This window comes from Eumetopias jubatus, unplaced genomic scaffold, assembly GCF_037043125.1.
Source record: "Eumetopias jubatus isolate StellerSeaLion01/CBP00866 unplaced genomic scaffold, mEumJub1_p1.0 scaffold_9, whole genome shotgun sequence".
Lineage (NCBI taxonomy): Eukaryota > Metazoa > Chordata > Mammalia > Carnivora > Otariidae > Eumetopias > Eumetopias jubatus.
Genome location: NW_028274815.1, coordinates 53067784 through 53082112, shown reverse-complemented (window position 1 = coordinate 53082112; position 14329 = coordinate 53067784). Strand labels below are relative to the sequence as shown.

At 43.7% G+C, this 14329-nt stretch overlaps 1 protein-coding gene across 1 annotated transcript in view; it reads left to right on the top strand.

Moving 5' to 3' along the window:
• The first annotated feature begins 628 nt into the window (after positions 1–628).
• ANXA4 (annexin A4) overlaps positions 629–14329 on the top strand; it is a 74176-nt gene continuing 60475 nt past the window's right edge. Inside the window, exon 1 of the mRNA XM_028116284.2 lies at positions 629–768. The gene's annotated coding sequence lies outside the window, so the exon portion shown is untranslated. The remainder of the gene's footprint in view (positions 769–14329) is intronic.

Here is a 14329-nt window from a genome sequence, read left to right as displayed (position 1 = left end):
CACGGCGTGAGCGCGGCTCCCGGGCCGACCCTAGGGGCTGCCGACCAGTACCAAACCCTGGTAATTTCCTGGGGAGGAGAGAACGATCTGCGGCGGCTCCGAACTCCTATTCCCAAAGGTGTCCCCAAGGAAAGGGAACTCCGTTTTCCGCAAGGGAGATGGGAAACTACTGGGAACTTTTCGGGGGTATTTGTTTCAATGTGCAGTCGTGATTTCACTTCCCACTGCTCTGGCCGCAGACTGGGCGAGAGAAAGTGCGGTTTCCCGGCGGGGGATGGAGGGGGGTAGAGCGGTGACTCGCTGCGGGCCTCCGGGCCTCCGCCGGCCCAGGGCGGGCGCGGGAGAGGCTCGCAGCTCCGAGAGCTTGGGGGCGCCCGGGCGCCTCAGTCGCGGAGAGTCCAAGTGCTCGGAGTCTGCCGAGGCAAGCGCGGGGCCGGGAGGGCGACGGGGCCGCGGAGCCTGGACAGCGCGCCGGGTCTCTGGCGGGGCGCGGGGACGTGCCGGGTGCAGCCCCAGGTTTGGGAGCGAGGCTGGTTCCCCGCTGGCCGCCAGGCGTGGCGGTACCGACCCCGGGCCCCAGGTGCGCTTCGCCCCGCCTCCCGGAGGATCTTCCGGTCCCGTGTGCAGAGGGACAACCAGGAACTCGGACTCGGTCTCCACCCCGAAGTGGGGCGGGTCCGCCCGGGATAAGACCCGCTCCCCGGCCCCGGGAACGGCGTGATCTGCGCGGCCGCCGGGGACGAGCTCAGCCCGGTCTCGGCACGAGCGGTAAGGGGGCCCTGTGCCGGGGGTCCTGGGCTCGGGGAAAGGGGCGCAGCAGCCTCGGGGCGCCTCGCGGGAACAGCCCTGCGCCGCGCCCAGGAGGGGGTGCCCGCCGCCTGCCTGCGGGCGGGGCTTGGGCGGCCACCAGGTGGAGCGGGCGCCGGCCGCCCGGGGTTTGCTCGAAGTGGGCCTGGCGCAGGCGGGTATCCACCGGCACCTTCCAGCTCGGAATGTAGACGGGTCAGAGACCTCGGCAGTTTTCTGTTGAGTTCATGTGCCAAGAACTGCGCTGGCTTCGGGCATTAACAAGAAAGGATTGAGTTAATACTCCCTGCAGCTGACTCAATCTAATACCTAAGTTTTCTTTTTCGTTCTTTCTTTTCTCCTTTTAAGAAACTTACTTGCTTTTCCTAGTTTCTTACCCTGTCTCTCCTCACGTATCTAATGGCCTCAGCAGAATGGCCGGCTGGCACGTGGGAATCTGTTTTTTTTTTTTTAAGATTTTTATTTATTTATTCATGAGAGAGAGAGAGAGAGAGGCAGAGGGAGAAGCAGGCTCCCAAGGAGCAGGGAGCCCGATGCGGGACTCGTTCCCAGGACCCTGGGATCATGACCTGAGCCGAAAGCAGACGCTTAACCATATGAGCCACCCAGGCGCCCGGGAATCTGTTGTTATGAGATCTATGACTTGAGTCTGCCACAGGCACAGTCTCACTCTTTTGTCTTGGCTTTGACTAGCGGGAGACTTTGGGGCCAAAGAGACTTTTGCTTTTCAACAGTCTGCCCCACTGTAAGTGCTCCCTGGGTTGATGCAAGTCCAGGAGCTGTACTGAGTAACCCACACCTTTCATGACAACTGGGCATCTGCTCTCTCCAGCTCACCGTGGGAAGAATGGATAGGGTCACCCCCTCCAAATTATCCATCCCACCTCCTCCTTACATTGCAGGTAACACTTCTGATGGCCAACCCCTAGCTCTTTCCTTACCAGGGAGTTCTCAGAAGACACAGAGGTGGAAGAGCAAGCAGGAGGGGAAGGGAACAGGAATGAGATGGGTAATCACAGCCAACCAAGACCTGCTTCCTTCCCAGAGCCCAGCCCTATCTGGTCAAGGCCAGATTTCTGTTGTTTTGGGGGGAAACACACACACACACACACACACACACACACACACACACACACACACAGGCACATGACTGTTAGATCAAGGGTGTCTATGAATTTCCCTCCTAAATATTTTTACATTTGGCTAGGGATATTTTTTTCTCTGAAAGCAAGTAGGAGAGTAACATGCAGTCAGATCGAAACACACCAGCCCTCAGCATCTGAAGAATGAGCCCCCTGGCCATCCTCAGACTCATATCCTTTGGCCCATTTCTTTATGTCTAACCACTCATTTGTTTTTCCCCATCTGGATCCTCTGCTTGTCCACGAAGCCCACTCTTCAAGAGTGAGTACCGGGCACTGCCAGGGAATACCTGAAGGTTCAGAATAAACCAAGGGCCTGGGGGGTGGGGGTCAATTTTATCTCGATATTTGAAATTAAAAACACTTTTTATGCTAAAACAACCAGATATATTTTAGAGTAGAATTCAAAATTTGTACCTTTTTAATATAAAACAAGAAACTTAAAATTTTTTTTGCTTGGGATTTGGGCTGTGATTTGGCCCATACCTAGCCCTTGAGGGTTTGCTTTCCCTGCAGTTAGGGCTACTGTGAAGGCAGTTTGATGGGTGCTGCCGTGTCCTATCTGGAGGGACTTTGAAAAACAGTCATCCTTGGTTACTCATTTAATAGTGATTTCAACTTGAGGTAGGGTTCCTAATCTTGTTTTACAGATGAGGTGGGTGTGGGGACACATTAATGGCCCTAAATTCTTGAGGGGCTTGGCATGTAGACCAGAGAATAAACTCATTCCTTGTGGTTGGGCAGAGCTGTGTTGGATGGCGGGTTCTGCTGGATGTACGGTGTGGCTTTTGAAACCCCTAGGCTGGGTGGACTTGGAGATGGAGAGCTTTCTCAGCAGAGGCCTCTAGGCAGGGGCCTTGTAGCCCCTTTTGGATGGGGCTGTGAAGGGTAGAAGGTTAAACTAAGATGACCTCCAAAGCCATAGCTTTCTCACTTCAGGGTACATCAGAATTCCTCAGGAAGCTTACACAACGTGGAGATTCTTGCCCCAATCCCCGGGATTCTCATCCAATATGACAGGGTTGGGCCCAGGAAAATGCATATTTAATAGGTTCCCTGGATGATTGTGATTCAGATGTTTCTTGGACCTTGCTTTGAGAAATTAAGCTTTAGAAACACATGAATATATGCATGCTTGATAAATGAAGTCAAGCATTAACAAAAACCTGGAACTTCAGGGAATTTAGGCCTGTCATTATGCTGTAAATAATGTGGTAAAAGCTGACATTGTCCCCATTCTCAAGGACAGCTCTTTATTATACCTATCACATCAAATGCACCCCATAGTTTTATAGTGCTTGACACCCCTACGCCAGAGGGTCTAAACCAAAGGGGTTTTGTTTATTTTTAAACTTAATTGAACCTGAGATGGATTACTATATTAAGAATAATTTACCTGGAAATGTAGGATTTGTTAGGTCTGTTGCTTGTTTTATTGGAACTAGCTTGTTAGTGTTCAGTTGTGGTCTGCACTGGACTAAGAGCTTTTGCTATGGGAACCTGAACCACCACCTTTGAAGAATTCTTTTTAAAGGCTCAAGATGTTTGAGGTCAGTAAATTGCCATATTGCTTCTTGGTCCAGATTGCTAAACATAAGAACCTGAGTGAATGTTTTCACCAGAATGAACCACAATCAGCAGGGGGGATAAATTGCAGCTATAGGCCAGACTATAAATTGCTCTGGAAAAGACCTCCACCAACCCCACCTCTCCATCATTAACCCTTTAAGGCCTACAGCATGAGCGGCCTGACTTGTAACAGAGCAGGAAGTCCCAAGAGTGGCCTTTTGTCAGGTCAGTAGAAAGACCTCCCTGCCCAGTCGCTGTGGATTCATTTCTCTGGGTTAAGGCACTCGTCCCCCCTGCACCCCTCCCACCAGAGGTAACATTAAATTATTACCAGAAAGTAACATAGAAGGTTTGTGATGGGAACAAGTTCTCCTGATTTATGTGTACTTGAGTCATCTCCCCTGGAGCAGGTCCTTAAGAGATACAAGCCTGGTGGTATAATCAGTCCCCAGCATCTTCCCTCTCGCTCCTCTTCAGGGAGCTCAGGAAGGCATTTTCTGGGTCCTGCCTCATTTCAGCTTTTGCTATCAATGCTTTTGGATGCTATACAAGAATCCATTGACTCAGTAGTTCTCATCCTTGTCAGTTATAGACTGCTTTGAGAATCTGGTTAGAGCCATGAATTGTCTCTTGAGAAAAAGAAACACATATTTGACATTGTTCATACAGTTTCAAGGGGTTTATGGACAGCTGTCTAAACCCAGTCATGGATACCTAGCAGGTACATAGATGGAATTGCCCTGAAATTGGGCAGTTTGTCAAAATTTAAAAATGGATTTGCCTTTGTTCTAGCAATGTGAATTCTGAATTTGTCATAAAGATATACTTGGATATGTGTGTAGAGGCATGTGGACAAGGATATATAGACTGCAGCCTTGTTTGTAGCAATAAAAGATTGGAAATGAACTAAATATCTGTCACCAAAGGGCTGGTTAAATTATGGAACATCCATTCAGTGTAGTACTATGCACTGGTTAAAAAGTGATGCAGGTTGACAAGAACAGATATAGAATGATATCACAGAATCTTTTAAAAAACATTTTTTTTTAAAAAGTAAAATATAGGTTTGCATGGTATTCTACTACTTTTTTGTAAGAATGATGGAGACTGTCATCTATATGCTTGTTAATGCATTAAACAGTTCTGATAGTATACATAGGAAAATTATAACAGTGGTTGCCAAAACAAGGTAGAGGGGTAAAGTTCATCCAGACTTATCACTTTATACCTTTTTGTATTATTTGAATTTTTTTAATCATATTCACATATTATCAATTTTTTTAAAATAGAGAGTTAACAGCTATCACCTACCCATTTAACATTGCTTGTGAAGAGGGAGAATGAAGTAGAAATGAAAAATACATGTGTATTTTAAAATTTTCCAACCTCAAAATTAATACAAGATCATATATTTTCTTATCTGTATACAAGGAGCCAATATGCAATTATGCTTCAGTCTCCAGTGAGATACAATAGCAGTCACTTGTTCTTATCATACATTTCAGTTGGGCTGATTTTTCCTTTGGGTACACTCCAGCTAGTTCCAAAAAGAATGTAAGGTGCCTTGAACTGCATGGTGGAGAAAGCTCTGTATGTACATGTTCTGATGAGTTCCATGTGTTTTTAGCTGCAGAAGCAGAGACAGGGGTAGATGGGTTAAGTCCCAGCCTGTCGGCTAGATAGACCTGCTAAGGCAGGACCTGGGTCAAAGTCCTAGCAATGATGTCAGATCTTGGGCACTGAGGGGCCCTGGCCTTGGCCTCAGAGCCTCTTAGTCAGTGAGGCCCCTGCCTGTGCATGTTGGAGCCTTCATTTCACAGATATTAATAGCTAATGTTCACCAGTGTTTCCTAGGAGCCTGACCCTGTGCCAAACAACTGGCATGTCATTTATTAAATTTTCATCCGTAATAAGCGGGTGCTACCATTATCATCCCCATTGTATAAGTGAGGAAACTGAGGCACAAAGAGGTTCAGGAATTTGCCGGAGGTCACGTACTAAGTGCAAGTGGTGGAGCCAGGATTTGAATGTGGCAGTCTGATTCAACACCCTGTGCTCTACCACTCTGTTATACTATCTAATGGGTTAAGAACGGGGAATCGGCCTGAAAAGGCAGGGCTGGGAGATTAAGCTGGCTGTGGGGCTGACCTCCTTCAGAGGCGAAGAGGTAGAAGCTGTGTCCGTACCACTTGTCTGAGATGAACTTGATGCTGACCTGGGTCATTCTAAATATCCAGGGGGTCCCACGTGACAGGTGAGCGAGGAGTGCAGCAGTTATGGACCAAGACAGTGTGCTACTCTTGATTCAGTAGGCCCATCCAGGCGGTAGCAAGACTTGGGGCAGCGTTTATTTATTTAGTTTTAAAGATTTTATTTATTTATTTGACAGAGACAGCGAGAGAGGGAACACAAGCAGGGGGAGTGGGGGAGGGAGAAGCAGGCTTCCCTCAGAGCAGGGAGCCCGACGCGGGGCTCGATCCCAGGACCCTGGGATCATGACCCGAGCCAAAGGGAGAGGCTTAACGACTGAGCCACCCAGGCGCCCCTTGGGGCAGCATTTAAAGGCAGGAGAGACAGCCCAGCACTTTGGGGAAGAGTTTTCAGGTGCGAGGCAGGATGTCAGCAGCCCCTGCCAAATGAATACAGGTTCACCCACTTATCATATAATGTGATAGGCACTAGAGATTTGAAGATAAAACATAACAGACCCTCTCCTTAGGGAGATAAACAAGCAGATCAATAATTCAAAACTCATAGGACTGCATGATAAATGATTTGATACACGTTGCACAGACTGCCATAGAACAATAGAGGAGGTGTACCTAACTCCATCGTGGGTGGTCAGAGAAGGCTTCCTGGAGGTGCGAGAGGAGACAGGTTTATGTAGGGGCACAGGGATGACAAAGCAAGACCATGTATTCACTGGAGGTGTGGCCTATTGATCAGAGCAGGGCTGGTCCCAGACAGAAGAGTGGGAGGGCCCTCAGAAATTAAGGTCATTCTGTAGGCCTGTGGGGAACAGGACCAATTGGTCTTGGGGGGCAGGTCCTAGAGGGTCCATAGTCAGAACTACTGTCCTGGATGGTAGATCCTTGTTTTCTTTTGCATCTGCTCTAGTGCTTAGCCCCTTTGTCTAATAAATGTTCTTTTAATAAAATGGAAATGCTGGGCACCAAGAAGGAAATCAAGGCAGAGATTTAGGCTTGGAGAAACAAGACTCCCTGTTTCACTGTCCTACGCCTGGCCAACCCTTCAAGGTTCAGCATGGACATAGTCTCCTTCCCTGTTTGACTTAATCTGGGTGAGGGACCTCTCCAGTATGCGTGCTTCTCTTTCTCTGTGATTCTCCTGTCACAGAAATGTTCACGCCTTATTGTGTCTGATTCCAGGCCTGGGCCGCCCCCTCAGCTCTGAGCTCCTCTGAAGGCAGGAACTACACAGCCCCCATCCCCTGGCCTAGCACATAGTGTGTGTTACTATGTGTGCTGAATGAATGCATGATTTCCCATGGCCTGGAAAATTGAGTCCAGTCTCCAAGCTCAACCTGCCACAAAATGACCCATTTGTGAAAATTACCTTTCTAGAACTTTGTCTCCCACCGCTTTCTTCAGAGTGTAAAGCTCCGGCCCCACTCCAAATGAAGTATTTTCCAAATCGTAGCTAAAGCTTCATTTTCACTGTTCTCTCTCTGCCAGCAAAACCTTTCACTATTGAAATCCTATCTGTCTTTGGAAGCCTAAGTCAAATGAGAACATTTGACTAGGAGTGGGGCGGGCTGGGGTGGCGTGGGGCGGGGAGCTTAGTCTCTCTTCTCCTGCCCTGCAACTCTGCAATAGTTAACACCTGCTGCTTTGTCTTGGGTTGACTGTCTGTCTCTCTTACTAGCTTGCATGTTCCCTGACAGCAAGATACTGTTTCCTCCATCTTTGTCACAATGCCTGGTACCTGATGAGGCAAAATCAATACTTAAGTAAGGACTATGAGTGGCTGCACACATGGTGAGCGGCAGTTTTGGAACTGGGTTTCATGCAGGGACCACCTGTGTGAGAATCAGGACCTGGAACAGGATGTGAGGGGAATCCCCAGGGGTGCTTATTGAAAATGGATTCAGTAAGGTCTTTGGGCCCCACCAGAGATTTACTGATTCAAGTTCTAGAGTACAGCATCCCTAAAATCTGTATTTTTAAACACTCCCCAGGTGCTTTTGGTGCACACTAAAATTTGAGAACTTTTCCTAGATACCATGTTAAGTATCTTACAGTCTCTATTATAATTAGGATCCTTTTGAAGGCATAGCTACAGACTCAGTGTCCTGATATCATCCAAGGCCAGAAGAGAGAAGGAAGTTGGCAGGATAACTGGCTTTATAATCTGGGGGAAGTCTTTTTCCGAAGCCTCTTGGTAGGCTTGTTCTTATTTCTCGTTGGCCTGAAGTGGGTCACTTGGCCACTTGAAAACCATTTGTTGCCATTGGAATGGGGTTGCCTCAGACCAATCATTATTTTATTTTATTTTATTTTTTTTAAAGATTTTATTTATTTATTTGAGAGAGAGAATGAGAGACAGAGAGCACTAGAGGGAAGAGGGTCAGAGGGAGAAGCAGACTCCCCGCCGAGCGGAGAGCCCAATGCGGGACTCGATCCCGGGACTCCAGGATCATGACCTGAGCCGAAGGCAGTCGCTTAACCAACTGAGCCACCCAGGCGCCCCCAGACCAATCATTATTTCTTCCTGGGATGAGTCCTACCTTCCTGATTTTCCAAGCCCAACCACTAAGCTCATGAAAGTTCTCTTAATGAGGAAGGAAGGTATGGTGGGGATTGACATTATTACTAATCCTCTTAGAAATCCTGCACAGTAGTCACTACTATGTCAATTTTATGTCAGAATAGAGTAGCCGTGTTAGGTGGGGTTAAATCTGGAGGGCAGAGCAGAGCCTGGAATTTGGCCCTTGTCCTGGATTCCCAGCCTGCTATGTCCAGCATGGAATGATCTCCATTACAGCCTCTGCCAGCATGTGGGAAGAGAATTGAATTCAGAGTTTCACAGATATCGTAAAATAACATCAGGTTTGCAGGAGTAATGCGTGTTTGTAGTGAATGGTTTTGAGAACTCTGTTATTTAAATAATCTTTGCCAAACACATTTCCTGAGTCATATTTATACAAATATTTTAAAAGTGTTATGACTCTCTCCGTTAATAGAATTTTACTTGTGTTTTATCCCCATTCCCTTATACTTGATGTGTGATCATGAATGGGAATCTACACTTAGGAATGACCATGGAGCATTTTGAGGACCTTTTTGAGCACCAGTAGTTGGAATCTGGAATCATTACTGTAGAGCAGTAGTTCTCAAATTTGAGAATGCATCAGAATCACCTGGTGGGCTTCTTACAAACCAAATTGCTGGGCCCTACCCTCAGAGTTTTGTAGGTGTGGTGTTGGGCCCAAGAATGTGCACTTTTAACAAGTTTCCAGTGTATGGTGACTGAGTTGTATGAACTTCTTTTAGGTTGAAATACTGGCCTGCTGTTTATTGAAAAGATAAACATAATCATGCACATGGCACATTCTACCCTTTCCAGATTCTCTTGAGCTCCCTATTATAGCTGCCCTGGGGCCTCCACAGCTGGGCTATGATTTGGGGAAACTGGATTCCCTGGGTTTTCTGTGCTTTGGTCAATCTATGGAAGGCTTATGGAACTGAGGGTGGAGGCCCGACATGGTTGTGAGATAATTGAGACACACAAGTGGAAATATGATACGGTTCCACATAGGAGATACCTACTAGCCAAATTCAGAGACAAGAAATAGAATGATGGTAAGCAAGGGCTGGGATAAGGGAGAAATGGGGAATTATTGAATGGGTACAGAGTTTCTGTTTGGGATACTGGAAGAGTTCTGGAAATGGATAGCAGGGATGGTTGCATGACATTGTGAATGTAATTAATACTACTGAATGGGGCACCTGGGTGGCTTAGTGAGTTGAATGTCCGACTCTTGGTTTCAGCTCTGTCGTGGTGTTGGGGTCTCGGGGTCCTGGGCTCAAGCCCCACACTGGGCTCCCCGCTCGGCAGGGAGTCTGCTACTCTCCCCCTCTCTCTCTCAAATAAATCTTTAAAAAAATACCACTGAATTATATGCTTAAAACTGGTTAAAATGGTAAACTTGTTTATGTTTATTTTATCACAATTTGAAAAACATCTTGCTTTCTTTACTGTTCTGTCCCCTGGTGGTGTGCTGGAATGTCCTTATATCAGCCTATTAGAAGTGATTGTTAAATTTTCAGGGGTTCTGTGACCTTATTCAGTTCAATTATATGAACTTAGGAGTAAATAAATTATATTAAAATATAGATATTTATAAATAAGCTATATTTAAAATAACATCACTTTCTAATTATTTTACTACCTTGTATTATATATGCTCTTGTGGTTACTTATGTCTACTTCGTCTGTAAATACAATATAATGGTATACTACTGTCTACCTATTCCTGGTTCTAAGTTCAGTGACATCGTATTGGTAATTTGAAATCAGTCATGTTGGAAATATTTATGTCAAAGAAATAGCTATAAATCAAGGTTTTCTTTCTTTGGAGAGCCAACTGTTAAGTTTATCAGCAAACTCCTGGTCTTGCCATGTCTTTTTTTTAAGATTTTACTTATTTATGAAAGAAAGAGAGAAAGAACAAGCAGGGGGAATGACGGGCAGAGGGAGAGGCAGGCTCCCTGTTGAGCAAGGAGCCCAATGTGGGACTCGATCCCAGGACCCTGGGATCATGACCTGAGCTGAAGGCAAATGCTTAACCAACTGAGGCACCCAGGCGTCCCTGGTCTTACCATGTCTTATTGGTGGGGCAGGGTTGGAGTAAGTTTGTAGGAATAAAGCTTGGGATCTTCCAGGGAAACTTTGTTAAATTGAATTCTAGCCCTTTCCAAACAGCTGTGCCTTTGGGTATTTTTGGGTTCCTAGAAAAGAAGAGGTTGTGGCAAAGTTTAGTGGGTGGGAAACAAAATGAGTCATATGGTAAATGAGTTACTTTAACATCTTGGGCAAGAATTTCCTCAACTGGAACATGAAAAGGGGTGGGAGAGAAACTAATAGAAGTGATTGCTCTAGCAATGGGAAAGGGATACTTTTTTTTTTTAAGATTTTATTTATTTATTTGACAGAGAGAGACACAGCGAGAGAAGGAACACAAGCAGAGGGAGTGGGAAAGGGAGCAGCAGACTTCCCGCTGAGCAGGGAGCCTGATGTGGGAATCGATCCCAGGACCCTGGGATCATGACCTGAGCTGAAGGCAGACGCTTAACGACTGAGCCACCCAGGTGCCCCAGGAAAGGGATACTTTTAAAGAAAGTTTTTTTTACGGACATTTCCCAACATATACCCAAGTGAGAGAATAGTAAAATGAACCTCTACGTATTTATTCATCACCTGACTCAACAATTATCAGTATTTCACCAAAAAAGAGACTTTCCAACTATTGAAGTAATGAGAGGGAGGAGTATAAACGAAAAGATGGCCAGATATGATTGAAAATTTCTCTTCCAAATTTTGGTTGTACTGAATTAAAAGGATAATATGAAATTGGTAAAATACTTAATAATACACTTTAGATATAAAATATTAAAATTTATAATACAGGAATAATTTCTGTAAATTTTGGTAAAGCACCAAGATGCTAAAAATAGGCGAAAAATGCAAACAGATAATACACAAAGAAGGACAGGAGTTGAAAAAAGGGAGTCAGTGTTCCTACTACTGATTTTAAAAAGCAAGTTAAATCAATAATAAGATTTAGTATTACACCCAAATATTACATTATAAAGAAATAAAGCAAGCAGGCTTATGGTTGGCAGGGCTTCGGACGTCCTTGTAAATTTGGAGGACAACTGGAAATATTCATAAGTATCAGATATCACAAGAAATATGTCAAAAACAAGAATAAAATATCTTACAAAGCTAAATACAAAGATTGTAGCCATGGTCTCAGAAAACCTGAACAACCAGTAGTAGGGACATTGAATAAGTTATAAGATATCAATATAATGGAGGAGTGTAATTTTAGCACAGTGATCTATATGGTAATTGTGTGCAGTATGAAAAATAAAATTTTTTTGTAAATTTTATTTATTTGACAGAGAGAGACACAGCTAGAGAAGGAACACAAGCAGGGGGAGTGGGAGAGGGAGAAGCAGGCTTCCCGCGGAGCAGGGAGCCCAATGTGGGGCTCGATCCCAGGACCCTGGGATCATGACCCGAGCTGAAGGCAGACGCTTAACGACTGAGCCACCCAGGCGCCCCTGCAGTATGAAAAATTAAGAGGAAAGAGTAGAACGCAAAATCATATACATACTGTGATTACAGTTAAAATATTGGCACAAATAGAAATAACAGTAGATGGTAAGTTTACATTGTTTTAAAATGTCCTTCTCAGTGCTTAAAGTTGAGTAAATAATTTACGAAATAAAATGAAAGAGGGAAATAGGGGATTGCTTAAGGCCTCAGAGTTTCTACAGTTCTCTAAAAGTTAATCTTTTCCATTCATTGGCAGTGGAAAGATCCATAATTTTCAGCATCGCAACGGAAAATTTTACTTCTACCCACGTTCTGCTGGGTTTAAGAAACAAGTTTATCAGCTCACACAGGCAATTTCATAACAGCTGGAAGGAAGGAGAGGCTAACATGACAGGTAAAAGTAACACTAACTGCCCTGTATTGTTACCTGCCATAAAATCCTGAGGTTGCTAAAACAGAAATAAAATTATAATAAATAAGCCAAATAATACATTTCAATATATAAATTATATTACATTATATTTTCATTTAAATTTACCAAATTTAAATCTCTGTTGCTAAAACAAATAAAATTATAATAAATAAACCAAATAAATTTTCTGTCATGTACATTTATTACCTTTGAAATTCAAAAATAAATAAAGGTTTTTAAAAAGTTAGCCAGTATTTTCTGTTTTATCCTTCCTGTGATATTTCCTGAGGTGTTAACATTAAATTTTTTATGATCTCTGCAGATAGTCTCCACTTCTTTTAGAAGGATTCCTGCTGGAGGATTCTATTTTTATGAAAACAAAACAAAAAAACCCACAAAAACAATTTAGTTGACACCAAACTGTAGTGAAAAGAAAGATATTTAGATATGACTTGGTGAGCCCTCTTAAATACATATGTATGTTTTACAAATCTAAGATGTCACTTAATTAAATAAAGGGAGGGAAAGGATGATCATAGAAAATTAACCTGGGCCTTGATACGATGAGTACAAAATATTTAAGCCAAACTCTTTCGTCTCAGAGGATTTCTTGATGTTATTACACTAGTCATTTTTCCCTTCCTATTAATTAATTAACTAATCTTTCAAGATTTTATTTGTTTATCTGAGAAAAAGAGAGAGAGAGGGAGCACCAGTGGTGGGAGGGGCAGAGGGAGGAGAACAAGCAGGCTCCCCGCTGAGCAGGAGCCTGACCCAGGGCTCCATCCCAGGGCCCTGAGATCATGACCTGAGCTCACAGGTGCCCCTCCCTCCTATTTAGAATGTGTATTATTTTGCCAAATAGTGAGGGTACACGATAGTTTCCTGAACTTTTCTTGTGAACAATTAAGCAGATTATTTCCAGGAATAGACTTTCCCTTTAAATATTCTGAGGCCTAATTCCTTTTCTCTTCTTCTCTAGCATTTTGTCCTAGGCCACATTGTGTTTTTCTTTCTTTTTTTAACAAATGGGGAAATGAAAGCGCTCAGAAAATGAGCACTTTTTTTGTGAGATTTAAAAGAAATCATCTGGTCATTCACATGAAGTGTTTAGAACCGTATCTGACACATAGTAAAATAAGGGCTCAACAATAGCTACAGTCATTATTATTAAACAAGGCCAAGTATGTCTAGAGCAGTGGTATGCAATACAAAGACAGGGAGAGGCACAAATGTGTTTGAATTATCTAGTAGTCACATTTTAAAAAGTTACAAGAGACAGGTGAAATGAACTTTAATAATATAGATTATTTTACACTTTACCCCATAGATCCAAAGTATTATCATTCAACATCTAATCAATAGAAAAAAAATATTAAGATGTTTTACAGTCTTCTTTTCAAACTACGTTTTAACAATCTGGTGTGAATATTTTACACTGACAGAACATCCGAATCTGAATGCTTAATTTTCTTTCTTTTCTTTTTTTTTAAAAAGATTTTATTTATTTATTTGACTGAGAGAGACACAGCGAGAGAGTTTTGTGAAAGCCCTTCTGGAGAAGACCATCATTCTTAGATGGTCTTAGAAGACCATCCCAGGACCCCGGGATCATGACCTGAGCCAAGGGCAGACGCTTAACGACTAAACCACCCAGGCGCCCCTAGAAGAATTTAATTTTAATTACAAATTATAATTTACATAAATATCACTGCAACTGGTGCTGTCTATAAAACATTCAAATAAGCACATGAAAAAAATTACGTCAGTGCAAAGAAAACTATTCAGAGTGAGCAAATCTGTTGATCCCAGCTAGATGGGTGGCGTGATTAGGTGTAACACTAGAAAAGATGCAGCATGCCTGACGTGTGTACTCATTGCAGGGGTTAAAGTGAAATGTAGCTGACCAAAACATAAAAGTTGTGTGTTAAGGAAAAATAGTTTATACTGCATCAATTTGAAAATTTAAAATTAAACCAAATTTGAAATTCAATTTCTCAGTTGCACTGGCTGAATTTCAGTGGCTCAGTAACCACACGTGGCTTGGTGCCTACGGCATTGTACAGGGCAGGTGTAGAGCTTGTGACTTTCAAAA